This window comes from Coregonus clupeaformis, chromosome 6 (assembly GCF_020615455.1).
Source record: "Coregonus clupeaformis isolate EN_2021a chromosome 6, ASM2061545v1, whole genome shotgun sequence".
NCBI classification, from domain to species: Eukaryota; Metazoa; Chordata; class Actinopteri; order Salmoniformes; family Salmonidae; genus Coregonus; species Coregonus clupeaformis.
The window spans coordinates 7,616,802-7,629,923 of NC_059197.1; the positions used below are offsets into that span (position 1 = coordinate 7,616,802).

Sequence of the window (13,122 nt, forward strand, 5' to 3'; positions counted from 1 at the left end):
AATGTAAATGTGTTCAATTGTGTCCAGGTAATAATCCTGCGAATTCAATTAACCTATAATAAAATTGAGCGCGTCGTGAAGTTATGGCAGAGACAACGAATGAAAGCGTGGCAAATGCCACCCAAGACATGTATAATAGTCTTAGGCACTGTTGAGCAAATTAATGACTAGGTCTACCCATCATATCCTAGCTGGGGTGAGAGAATCGTCTCAATCCAACTCAGAGTTTTATCGTAGGCAATATGTGTTGCTATGCAATATAAAAAACGCTTACCCCAGTCTTGATCACCGTGTCAGACTCCGTTGACGAAACGTGGTGCAAGTTCAAGTCCCACTGTAACAGTTCTTTCGCGTACACTTGTTCCTTAAATCGAAAAACCATCACATTCATCCCCAAATAGTGTCATGCAAAAAGAGCCTAGCTATTTCAGAATCGTTGAGTGTCATTTGGCTTCATATCATGGAAGAAAAGAAAACAACAAAAAGTTGAACCAACAAGTCGAAAAAATAACAGAAACACTTACAGCTAAACAACTGCAGGTAAGTATCACTTCGCCCCCGCATCAAATACCGTAGCGAACCTAAAGAGCGCAACTACATTTGATGAGCGCAACTACATTTGACAATACATTTACCGGTTTATTTTTATATTATTAAATGGATGAATATACCTACCTTAGAAGAACGTATAGCATACTATATAAAACATATCACCATGTATCATTATTAATTAAAAACTAAACATAAAAATTGAAGCGTAGTCACAAAGTATTACGGTATTTAAACCCACAAGTAAAACCTGTACACCGCTCATTCTTAAACCAGCACTTGACCGTACTCACTTTCACAACATATACCAATTTTTTTTCCGCCGCTTGTATGTCCCACTCGTTCTTATTATACCTCAGTGGTTCCACTTTGTAGCCTATGACTTGGGTATATTATTTAGCCTTAAAATACTTAGCTGTCGTGTGAATGGGGGCTCAAAGGTAAATGCACTGTCTTAAGGGAGGTTATCTTTGCCACGCGCTGGATTTACGGATAGTGACCTACACCAGCAACTATCAAAGTGCAGAAACCTGTCGCAGTGACAGCGAGCAGTAGGCTATTTCTTCTTATTTCTAAAAGCGATTTATTCAGGAGGGCTGCTGCTTTGCTTTTACAGTTACAAAGATATCCAACTGAAACGGGGCTTACGCCAAGGTTGTATGGAACTGCTGTAGGTAATGAAATGACGGACTTTCTCACTTTTCCCGCACTGCTCCTGAGCGTCCTGTTTCTACTGCTCAGCAGCAGCATCACACCTACATACACAGAGGATGTAAGTATGAAAATGCCATGCTGAATTAAGCTAAAAGTGCTCCGCTTAGAGTAAAGTCTGATGCATATCATTCATGCATGTATTATAACTGATTTGTAGGGGAAATGTTGTTCAACCATTGTTTATTGCGAACACGAATCTGAGTTGACGTGTCATCCAAGCCGAAATTACTTCAAATGATGTGCCACCTATAGACGTATTATTGTTAACCTTACTCATACAGGTAGCCTAGGTTTACTTAGTGTAGCATGAGCGTTATGTTGAGCTAAGCTGGACATAAAATGCATTGATGTCAGAGTTCAATTATGTTGATGTCATTTATTGCCTCTACGGGTCTAGGGCTCACGACGGGTGTACTTTAGGTTACTGGTTAAGATTACATTTAGTTGTAGAGTGATGACAATTTTAAATGGTAGAATGGAAATGGTTCAAAACAATTGTACACACCTGTAGATTCAGCCAGGAGGCGCTATTGTGCACGCACGCACACACACACACACACACACACACACACACACACACACACACACACACACACACACACACACACACACACACACACACACACACACACACACATTACATTTTAGTCATTTAGCGTACATACAAACACACTCACACACACACTAACATACATACACACACACACACACATACACACACACACACACACAGATAGCTCATTAAGCTGTTTGTTAATTAATTAATGAGTCATCATCTTCATCATCTTTATCATCATTATCCCATCTAAAAGCACTTAAAGCTACAGTCTGGAATCTGGTCAAACTAATGGTCATTTCAATTATTTATATTCTCATGAGCAGAGCACACCTGTCTTACTCTATTATAAACAAAAACATAAGATTTTATTACTCCATTGTTCACAATACCCCATAATGACAAAGCGAAAACAGGTTTTTAGACATTTTTGCAAATGCATAAAAAAGAAAAAAAGTATTGAGACCCTTTACTCAGTACTTTGTTGAAGCACCTTAGGCAGCGATTAGAGCCTTGAGTCTTCTTGGGTATGACGCTACAAGCTTGGCACACCTGTATTTGGGGAGTTTCTCCCATTATTCTCTGCAGATCCTCTCAAGCTCTGTCAGGTTGGATGGGGAGCGTCGCTGCACAGCTATTTTCAGGTCTCGCCGGAGATGTCCGATCGGGTTCAAGTCCGGGCTCTGGCTGGGCCACTCAAGGACATTCAGAGACTTGTCCCGAAGCCACTCCTGCATTGTCTTGGCTGTGTGCTTAGGGTTGTTGTCCTGTTGGAAGGTGAGCCTTCGCCCCAGTCTGAGGTCCTGAGCACTCTGGAGCAGGTTTTCATCAATGATCTCTCTGTATTTTGCTCTGTTCATCTATCCCTCGATCCTGACTAGTCTCTCAGTCCCTGCCGCTGAAAAACATCCCCACAGCCTGATGCTAACACCACCATGCTTCACAAAAGGGATGGTGCCAGGTTTCCTCCAGACGTGGCGCTTGGCATTCAGGCCAAAGAGTTCAATCTTGTTTTCATCAGACCAGAGAATCTTGTTTCTCATGGTCTGAGAGTCCTTTAGGTGACTTTTGGCAAACTCCAAGTGGGCTGTCATGTACCTTTTACTGAGGAGTGGCTTCCGTTTGGCAACTCTACCATAAAGACCTGATTGGAGTGCTGTAGAGATGGTTGTCCTTCTGGAAGGTTCTCCCATCTCCACAGAGGAACTCTATAACTCTGTCAGAGTGACCATCAGGTTATTGGTCACCTCCCTGTCCAAGGCCCTTCTCCCCCGATTGCTCAGTTTGACCGGGCGGCCAGCTCTAGGAAGAGTCTTGGTGGTTCCAAACTTCTTCCATTTAAGAATGATGTCCCTATTAACATTTGTGTAATGCAGTTGTAACCAGAAATCGTTTGCTGTGTAGTGGTTTGATGTCTGTACTTTATTTTTATCAAGTGATCACATCTTGATAAAAGAACCAGAATCAGACACCAGACACGTGAAAGGATGTATCAGAGGAAGCCTGGGCCTGATACATTCCTCTTGGCGGAGGCAACCATGCAACAGATTCTTCGTTTGATCCTATCAGTATTTCTCAAGTTCTTGAGGGACCAAGAATGCTATGAACGTTTCATTATATGCTCAGAGCATATATACCCTTTGATTGTCAATGGTCCATTCTTCCAGACATTATGACTCGTCTATAGCTGAAATTAGTAGGTGTCCTGTGTGGCTTAGTTGGTAAAGCATGGCACTTGCAATGCCAAGGATCATGGGTTTAATTCCTGTTGGGGCCACCCATATGAAGGATGTATGCATGCATATGTGGCACTTTCAACATGTTGGCTTTGTTTTTGTAATTTTAAAACAGTATTTTGCTGGAGAACTGTACTGGGCATCTCTAACGTATTATGGATGTTGGTACTAATGTTTAAATCGTTTTTATTGTTTTGAAAGTTTATTGGTCAAGTCAATTGGTTTGGGAAATTGCTTCAGGCAAGGCTTGGTGGAAGCTTAAGGGATGGTTTCCCGGACACAGATTAAGCCTAGTCCTTGATTTAAGAGCAAGCTCAATGGAGAAGGCATATTTGTGACTGGCCTGGAGCGATACCGCTCCACCACAGGCTTTACACAATGCTTTGATCATTATAACATTATATGACGAATAAAGGATTGATGTCTATGCAGTTTAAAGATGGATAGCCAACTCCTGATTGAAAGTGCATATTTAGATCTTCAAAAATATAGCCTATATGTGTGACAGACTGGGGGTGGGGTGAGGGAGGGGTGTTATGGAGGCAGCAGGTAGAAAGTAGAATGCTCAAATTAGAGGATGTGTTAATGTGGTCATCAGTGTGTGTGTGTGTGCGTTTGCATGTACATGTGTGCGTGTGTGTGGTGAGAAGAGGGCCTGGCTGGTGTGTTGGTGTGAGGGTGGCTTGTGTTCACAGTGTAAGAGTATGGTACGTTTGCTGTGAGAACCATTCCCCCTGTCGTATTTGTTTTACAGCGGCTGTTATCTGCAGTAGACATCTGGTGGGGCACAGGCTCAGTCTTGTCACTGTGAAGCTCAGATCACTCTGGATACAGACAGTCAGTGTGCTGCGTGCGCCACAGCCTCACCTCCTGGGCAGCATAGATTCCATATCACCTGTACTAGTCATGACTAAACAGGTTCAGTATTGAGACTCTGGACTAGGAACTCATTACTGCCCCAGATACTATACAATGTTTCACCCCCTCAGTAGGGCTTGTGCTCATCCACTGGGGAAGAGACCCATGAGCACCACTTAGTGGTACTAAGATTATCTGCAGTCCTTAAACTACTGTATATATAGTTTATACACTGAACAAAAATATAAACACAGCATGTAAAGTGTTGGTCTCATGTTTCATGAGCTGAAATAAAAGATCCCAGAAATGTTCCATACGGACAAAAAGCTTATTTCTCTCATATTTTGTGCAGAAATGTGTTTACATCCCTGTTAGTGAGCATTTCTTCTTTGCCAAGATAATCCATCCACCTGACAGGTGTGGCATATCAAGAAGCTGATTAAACGGCATGATCATTACACAGGTGCCCCTTGTGCTGGGGACAATAAAAGGCCACTCTAACATGTGAAGTTTTGTCACACAACACAATGCCACAGATGTCTCAAGTTTTACATTTACATTTTAGTCATTTAGCAGACGCGCTTATCCAAAGCGACTTACAGTTATTGAGTGCATACATTTTTCATACTTTTGAGGGAGTTTGCAATTGGCATGCTGACTGCAGGAATGTCCACCAGAGCTGTTGCCAGAGAAGGAATGTTCATTTCTCTACCATAAGCTGCCTCCAACGTTGTTTTAGAGAATTTGGCAGTATGTCCAACCGGCCTCACAACTGAGCTCTCGAGCAGCTAGATGTTCTTTACCATTCGGCCATCAGATTTGCCACCAATGCTCCTTATAGGACACATCGCTGCACTCTATACTCCACTGTAAACTGGTCATCTCTGTATACCCGTCGCAAGACCCACTGGTTGATGCTTATTTATAAAACCCTCTTAGGCCTCACTCCACCCTATCTGAGATACCTACTGCAGCCCTCATCCTCCACATACAACAACCGTTCTGCTAGTCACATTCTGTTAAAGGTCATCTCTTCATTCAAAGACTCAATCATGGATATTCTTACTGACAGTTGTGGCTGCTTCGTGTGATGTATTGTTGTCTCTACCTTCTTGCACTTTGTGCCCAATAATGTTTGTACCATGTTTTGTACTGCTACCATGTTGTGTTGCTACCATGCTGTTGTCATGTTGCTACCATGCTGTGTTGTCATGTGTTGCTGCCATGCTATGTTGTTGTCTTAGGTCTCATTTATGTAGTGTTGTGGTGTCTCTCTTGTCGTGATGTGTGTTTCGTGTGGGCGAGCGGTTTGTTGATGTCAATATTGTGAATAGAGTACCCCATGGTGTTGGTGGGGTTATGGTACAGGCAGGCATAAGCTACGGACAACAAACACAATAGCATTTTATCGATGGCAATTTGAATGCACAGAGACACCGTGACTAGATCCTGAGGCCCACTGTCGTGCCATTCATCCGCTGCCATCACCTCATGTTTCAGCCTGATAATGCACAGCCCCATGACGCAAGGATCTGTACACAATTCCTGGAAGCTGAAAATGTTCCAGTTCTTCCATGGCCTGCATACTCACCAGACATGTCATCCATTGAGCATGTTTGGGATGCTCTGGATCGATGTGTACCACAGCGAGTTCCAGTTCCCACCAATATCCAGCAACTTCACACAGCCATTGAAGAGGAGTGGGACAAAATTCCACAGGTCACAATCAACAGCCTGATCAACTCTATACAAAGGAGATGTGTCGCGCTGCATGAGACAAATGGTGGTCACACCAGATACTGACTGGTTTTCTGATCCACGCCCCTACCTTTTTTTAAAGGTATATGTGACCAGCAGTTGCATATCTGTATTCCCAGTCATGTGTAATCCATAGACTAGGACCTAATGCATTTATTTCAATTGACTGATTTCCTTATATGAACTGTAACTCAGTAAAATCTTTCAAATTGTTGCATGTTGCGTTCATATTTTTGTTCAGTATAGTACAGAATACGTTTGTATTGATCCATCTGTATGTTTAAACCCTATTTTAATTGGAAACATAAGTACAGCAAATATATATGGTGCTTATCTTTTTGACTCATTTTGTATTGTGGCATACAGTGCATTTGGAAAGTATTAAGACCCCTTGACTTTTTCAACATTTTGTTTCATTACAGCCTTATTCTAAAATGGATTAAATTGTTCCCCCCCATCAATCTACACACAATACCCCATCATGACAAAGCAAGAACAGGTTTTTAGAATTGTTAGCAAATGTCACCAAAAAAACAACAACTGAAATATCACATTTACATAAGTATTCAGACCCTTTACTCAGTACTTTGTTGAAGCACCTTTGGCAGCAATTACAGTCTTGAGTCTTCTTGGGTATGACGCTACAAGCTTGGCACACCTGTATTTGGGGAGTTTCTCCCATTATTCTCTGCAGATCCTCTCAAGCTCTGTCAGGTTGGATGGGGAGCGTCGCTGCACAGCTATTTTCAGGTCTCTCCAGAGATGTTCGACCGGGTTCAAGTTCGGGCTCTGGCTGGGCCACTCAAGGCCATTCAGAGACTTGTCCTGAAGCCACTCCTGCGTTGTCTTGAATGTGTCCTTAGGGTTGTTGTCCTGTTGGAAGGTAACCTTCGCCCCAGTCTGAGGTCCTAATCGCTCTGGAGCAGGTTTTCATCAAGAATCTCTCTGTACTTTGCTCCTTTCATCTTTCCCTCGATCCTGACTAGTTTCCCTGCCGCTGAAAAACATCCCCACAGCATGATGCTGCCACCACCATGCTTCACCGTACGGATGGTGCCAGGTTTCCTCCAGACGTGACGCTTGGCATTCAGGCCAAAGAGTTCAATCTTGGTTTCATCAGACCAGAGAATCTTGTTTCTCATGGTCTGAGTCCTTTAGGTGCCTTTTGGCAAACTCCAAGCGGGCTGTCATGTGCCTTTTACTGAGGAGTGGCATTTGTCTGGTCACTCTACCATAAAGGCCTGATTGGTGGAGTGCTGCAGAGATCGTTGTCCTTCTGGAAGGTTCTCTCATCTCCACAGATGAACTCTGGAGCTCTGTCAGAGTGACCATCGGGTTCTTGGTCATCTCCCTGACCAAGGCCCTTCTCCCCCAAATGGTCAGTTTGGCCGGGCAGCCATTTCTATGAAGAGTCTTGGTGGTTCCAAACTTCTTCCATTTAAGAATGATGGCCACTGTGTTCTTGGGGACCTTCAATGCTGCAGAAATGTTTTGGTACCCTTCCCCAGATCTGTGCCTCGACACAATCCTGTCTCTGTGCTCTACGGACAATTCCTTCAACCTCATGGCTTGGTTTTCTAGGTCATTTCCAACCAAATCATGTCCAATCAATTTAATTTACCACCGGATGATCAATGGAAACAGGATGTACCTGAGCTCAATTTCGAGTCTCATAGCAAAGGGTCTGAATACTTATGTAAATAAGGTATATTTTATATTTTTTTGTAATAAATGTGCAAACATTTCTAAAAACCTGTTTTTTCTTTGTCATTATGGGTTATTGTGTGTAGCCTCTTTTTTTTTTTTTTTGAATAAGGCTGTAAAGTAACTAAATGTGGAAAAAGTCAAGGGTTCTGAGTACTTTCCGAATGCACTGTATAGCCTATACAAAACAGACGGCCTAAGGTGTAGACTTACCGCATCAGAAGACAACTTTTGATGTTTCAAAACATCGATGACCCTTGTTTAAGACTGCTTTCAGTAGCGGAAATGCAGGAAATATAGAAAAACTATTGGAATGTGAAAGAGGAAATAGCGTTCTGTAGAAAGTTGTTCAAAATAACAATCTGCCTCTGGGCAAAAAGATAAGATTGACAGAGAGAGGGAGAGAGAGAGAATATATTATATTTTCCAGGTGTGTGGAGTCACACAGTCTGATGACTGAGTCAACATTTTTGGTAACACTTCATATGAAGGGGGTATACATAAGGTATTCATAACACCTTTTTGAAACAAGTGTTGACACTTTCATGAACGTTGCAGTATCATTTATACAACATTCATAACACATTTATTCAACATCATTCATAGCATGTCTTCAAAATAAATACATTCTTATTATAGTACAATAATTGTTTTATAAGAAAAATCTGGAGTGAGCCGTATGGTGACTGGTGATACTGACTGGGTGGGTTCAAGCTCAGGTGTCCTGTGCACTACAAGAGTGTGTTAGCCTGCGGAACTAAAGGCTAGGCATTCGTTTGTGGCGCTAATACAAGTCTTCAGATCTCAGCTAATACCCTTAGCATACAGACTTTACGGTATGTTGCAAGTAAAAAAAAATCAGGCAGTGTTTTTTAGAGCCCAATTCATACAGTCCCAATTTTACCATATTCTTGCAGGGATAAGCCTTTTATCTCCCGTGCACAGTGGGAGTAGACATGGGCCAATGTGGGTGGACGTCTATTTTAATAAATCCATTGTATATACACCATCACAAAGAAATTCATTATTAATTCATTTTAGGCAGGTCCTAAGAAACATTATAGGACTATTAAAATGTATTTTCTAAATAATAGAATGGCCTATTTTGAGTTGAATTATGTTACTGATCTGTGCAGTCTATTTGCTACATGGTTACGCCAGGCACATGAAATCAATTTTGTTCACACTTAGGCTACCCTGATCACAGTCAACACACATGTTTTATAGTAGGATATTTAGAATATAATGAACTAAAACAGAATAAAATACAAATTATATTTTTCCCACACAACTTGCGTCGTGGCAACGTGTGGAACCGCTGTCATATGAAAAAAGTTATATTTTGAAACAGAGCCCAAGGCAAACCTATGCTTTTAAAATCCAAATTCATCTCTTTCCTACCCTCACTCCGCTTTGTTAGGGAGCAGGCGTAGGCTCTTACATTGAAAGTATCTTCATCATGATACCAATAGAAAATAACAGCAATCTATATTTTCAAAAGCATGCGAGTCTCATGTTCATATTTCACAACCTCCGCAGGCTTTTGCAGTTGCCTTTGCGCGATAAAGCAAAAAAAAAATAGGCCTACACTTCATTTAGATTACATTACTGCATGCTAAATGTTTCTGATCAGTGATAGATGAGCAAACTAATATGTGAGCTATACCACCTCCACTTATTTGCCTAGCCAGAGAATTAACCAAATATACAGACGGAGATTCGGTGAAACGAAATCACATTGATTGATTAAGACAGGTCACAGGCTTTTGGTCGGGAATAGGGGAGAACCGGTACAGAAGTAACAGTTTTTTCCCCCTAATTACTCACAGATCGATAGAGCTAGCAAGACCATCTTTTATGAAAAAAATCTCTTATACAGTGCCTTCAGAAAGTATTCACACCCCTTAACTTTTCCCACATTTTGTTGTGTTGCAGCCTGAATTTAAAATTGATTAAATTGAAATGTTGTGTCACTGGCCTACATATAATACCCCATAATGTCAAAGTGGGAATTTTTTACAAATTAATTAAAGAATAAATGTCTTGAGTCAGTAAGTATTTAACCCCTTTGTTATGGCAAGCCTACATAAGTTCAGGAGTAACATTTTGCTTAACAAGTCACATAATAAGTTGGATGGACTCACTCTGTGTGCAATAATAGTGTTTAACATGATTTTCGAATGACCACCACACATACAATTATCTGTAAGGTCCCTCAGTCGAGCAGTGAATTCTAAACACAGATTCAACCACAAAGACCAGGGAGGTTTTCTAATGCCTTGCAAAGAAAGGCACCTATTGGTTGATGGGTAAAATAAATAAAGCAGACATTGAATATCCCTTTGATTATGGTGAAGTTATACATTTCACTTTGGATGGTGTATCAATACACCCAGTCACTACATGATACAGGCATAATTCCTAGCTCAGTTGCCGGAGAGGAAGGAAACCACTCAGGGATTTCACCATGAGGCCAATGGTGACTTTAAAACCGTTACAGAGTTTAATGGCTGTGATAGGAGAAAACTGAGAATGGATCAACAACATTGTAGTTACTCCACAATATTAACCTAAATGACAGAGTGAAAAGAAAGAAGCCTGTACAGAATGCAAATATTCCAAAACAAGGCACTGAAGTAAAACTGCAAAAAATTTGCCAAAGAAATTAACTTTATTTCTTGAATACAAAGCGTTATGTTTGGGGCAATTCCAACACAACACATCATGGTGCATTGTAGTGTAGTGCATGGTAATGTTGTGTAGTGGTTATGATGCATCTTAGCTTTTTATATTTAGTTTGCCCCACCAATACTTACATGTTAAAATTGCCAGTATCTTGATATGTTTTACTGTAATCCGTCTACAGTTGGATGGCGGTGGGGGGAGAGAGGGAGTGATTTGAGGTGTGTGGTATCCCTGTATCTCTTCCCTTGATGTAGTACAGTGGGTATCATAAGTATTCACCCCCTTTACGAGGTGGGATTGAAATATATTTAATTGTGTTTTTTTGTAATTGGTCTACACAGAATACTCAATGTCAAAGTGAAAGAAAATTCTACAAATGTTTCCCAATTAATAAATATTCAGTAACTAAAATATAGACGTTGCATAAGTATTCACCCCATTGGTTTAGGCAAGCCTAAATTATGTAGTTCAGGAGTAACAAATCACACAAGTTACATGGACTCACTCTGTGTGAAATAATAGGGGTTGACATGTTTTTTTTTTTTTCTTTCTCTGCCCCCGATACATACAACATCTTTAATGTCCCTCAGTATTCAACTACATTTTACATTTACATTTTAGTCATTTAGCAGACGCTCTTATCCAGAGCGACTTACAGGAGCAATTAGGGTTAAGTGCCTTGCTTAAGGGCACATCGACAGATTTTTCACCTAGTCGGCTTGGGGTTTAGAACCAGCGACCTTTCGGTTACTGGCACAACGCTCTTACCCACTAAGCTACCTGCCGCCCTGGAAAGAACAGGAAGATTTTTGAAAGCCTCATAAAGAAGGGCAGTGATTGGTAGACATTTACATTTTAGTCATTTAGCAGACGCTCTTATCCAGAGCGACTTACAGTTAGTGAGTGCATACATTATTTTTTTATTTTTTCATACTTGCCCCCCGTGGGAATACAAACCCACAACCCTGGCGTTGCAAACGCCATGCTCTACCAACTGAGCTACCTCCCTGCCAGCCATTCCCCCCCCTACCCTGGACGACGCTGGGCCAATTGGCCCCATGGGTCTCCCGGTCGCGGCCGGCTACGACAGAGCCTGGATTCGAACCAGGCTCTCTAGACCACTGCGCCTCTCGGGAGGCTAGATGGGTAGATGGGTAATAATAACTAATCAAACATTGAACATCTCTTTAAGCATGAAGATAATAATTATGCTGTGGATGATGTATTAAACCACACAGACACATCAAAGATACAGTCGTCCTTCTGAACTGAGCTGCAGGTCAGGAAGGAAACTGTTAGTGATGTCACCTGAGGCCATTGGGGATTTTAAAACAGCTACAGAGTTCAATGTGATGGGAGAAAACTGAGGATGGATCAACAACTTTGTAGTGACTCCACAATAATGACAGAGTGAAAGGAAGAATACAAATATTCCAAAACATGCATCCTGCATGCAACAAGGCACTAAAGTAATACTGCAAAAAAAACATGGGGAAGGAATACACTTTTTGGCCTAAATGCAAAGCCTTATATTTGCGACAAATCCAAGACAACACATCACTGAGTAACTGCCTTCTTATTTTCAAGCATGGTGGTGGCTGCATCATGGTATACTTGACATCGGCAAAGACTGGGGAGTTTTTCAGGATAAAAAGAAATGGGATGGAGCTAAGCACAGGCAAAATCCTAGAGGATTCAGTCTGTGGGAGAGGAATTCTACTTTCAGCTAGACAATAACCTACAACACAAGGTCAAATCTACACTGGAGTTGCTTGCCAAGAGGAGTGGCCAAGTTACAGTTTTTACTTAAGTCTGCTTGAAAATCTATGGCAAGACTTGAAAATTGTTGTCTAGCCATTATTCCCAACACCTTGACAGAGCTTGAAGAATTTAGAAAATAAAAAGAGCAAATCTTGCTCTTAGGGCCTGATTCATACTTAGGAAATGTATGCCTTTCCAAGGACGCGTTTCCCACGCACTTCTCAGTAGTTGGTATTCAGGCTTGCCTTATGCAGGGGCATAAAAATGTTTGCGGGTGGTTCCCTTGCGCGCACTGAATAAATGTAATTCAACCCCAGAAAACAGTTTTCATTCAATAGGAGTTAGAGTGAAAATACATCCAGAATAAACCCAATGCGTTTCTATGGGCTTAATATGCAGACCCAAGCTTGTCGCCTGCCTTCCTGCCTTTGGGATGAACTGATTTGGGCTATCAGTTGATTGACAGATGTAGGCCTACCATAGAATGATAAACTTTCCTCCGGTGTGGATGCTCGCCCACGTTTTATAGTTAAGCTATGTATAACTTGCAGAGGTGGATACTGAAAATCTGTACTTAAGTAAAAGTACTGTTTCTTAGATTGTAATTTACTCAAGTAAAATGTGCCTTCTTAGGAAACTACTCAAGAGTAAAAAAGTGTCAGGTCAGAAAACGACTTAAGTGTCACGATCGTCGAAGGAGGAGGACCAAGGCGCAGCGTGATGAGCGAACATACTTTACTTTAGTAAGTATCACACGATAAACAAAACAATAAACGATAACGTGACGTCCTAGGTCTAAAC

The 13,122-nt window shown here is 41.4% G+C and overlaps 2 long non-coding RNA genes across 2 annotated transcripts in view; one reads left to right on the forward strand and one right to left on the reverse strand.

Moving 5' to 3' along the window:
* The window catches only part of LOC121568212, a 35,326-nt gene extending 34,793 nt beyond the window's left edge, over nt 1-533 (reverse strand). The window contains exon 1 of the long non-coding RNA XR_006001210.1: nt 275-533. This is a non-coding gene — a long non-coding RNA (uncharacterized LOC121568212). The remainder of the gene's footprint in view (nt 1-274) is intronic.
* Nucleotides 534-1,078: 545 nt separating this feature from the next.
* The window catches only part of LOC121568213, a 44,778-nt gene continuing 32,734 nt past the window's right edge, over nt 1,079-13,122 (forward strand). Inside the window, exon 1 of the long non-coding RNA XR_006001211.1 lies at nt 1,079-1,321. This is a non-coding gene — a long non-coding RNA (uncharacterized LOC121568213). The remainder of the gene's footprint in view (nt 1,322-13,122) is intronic.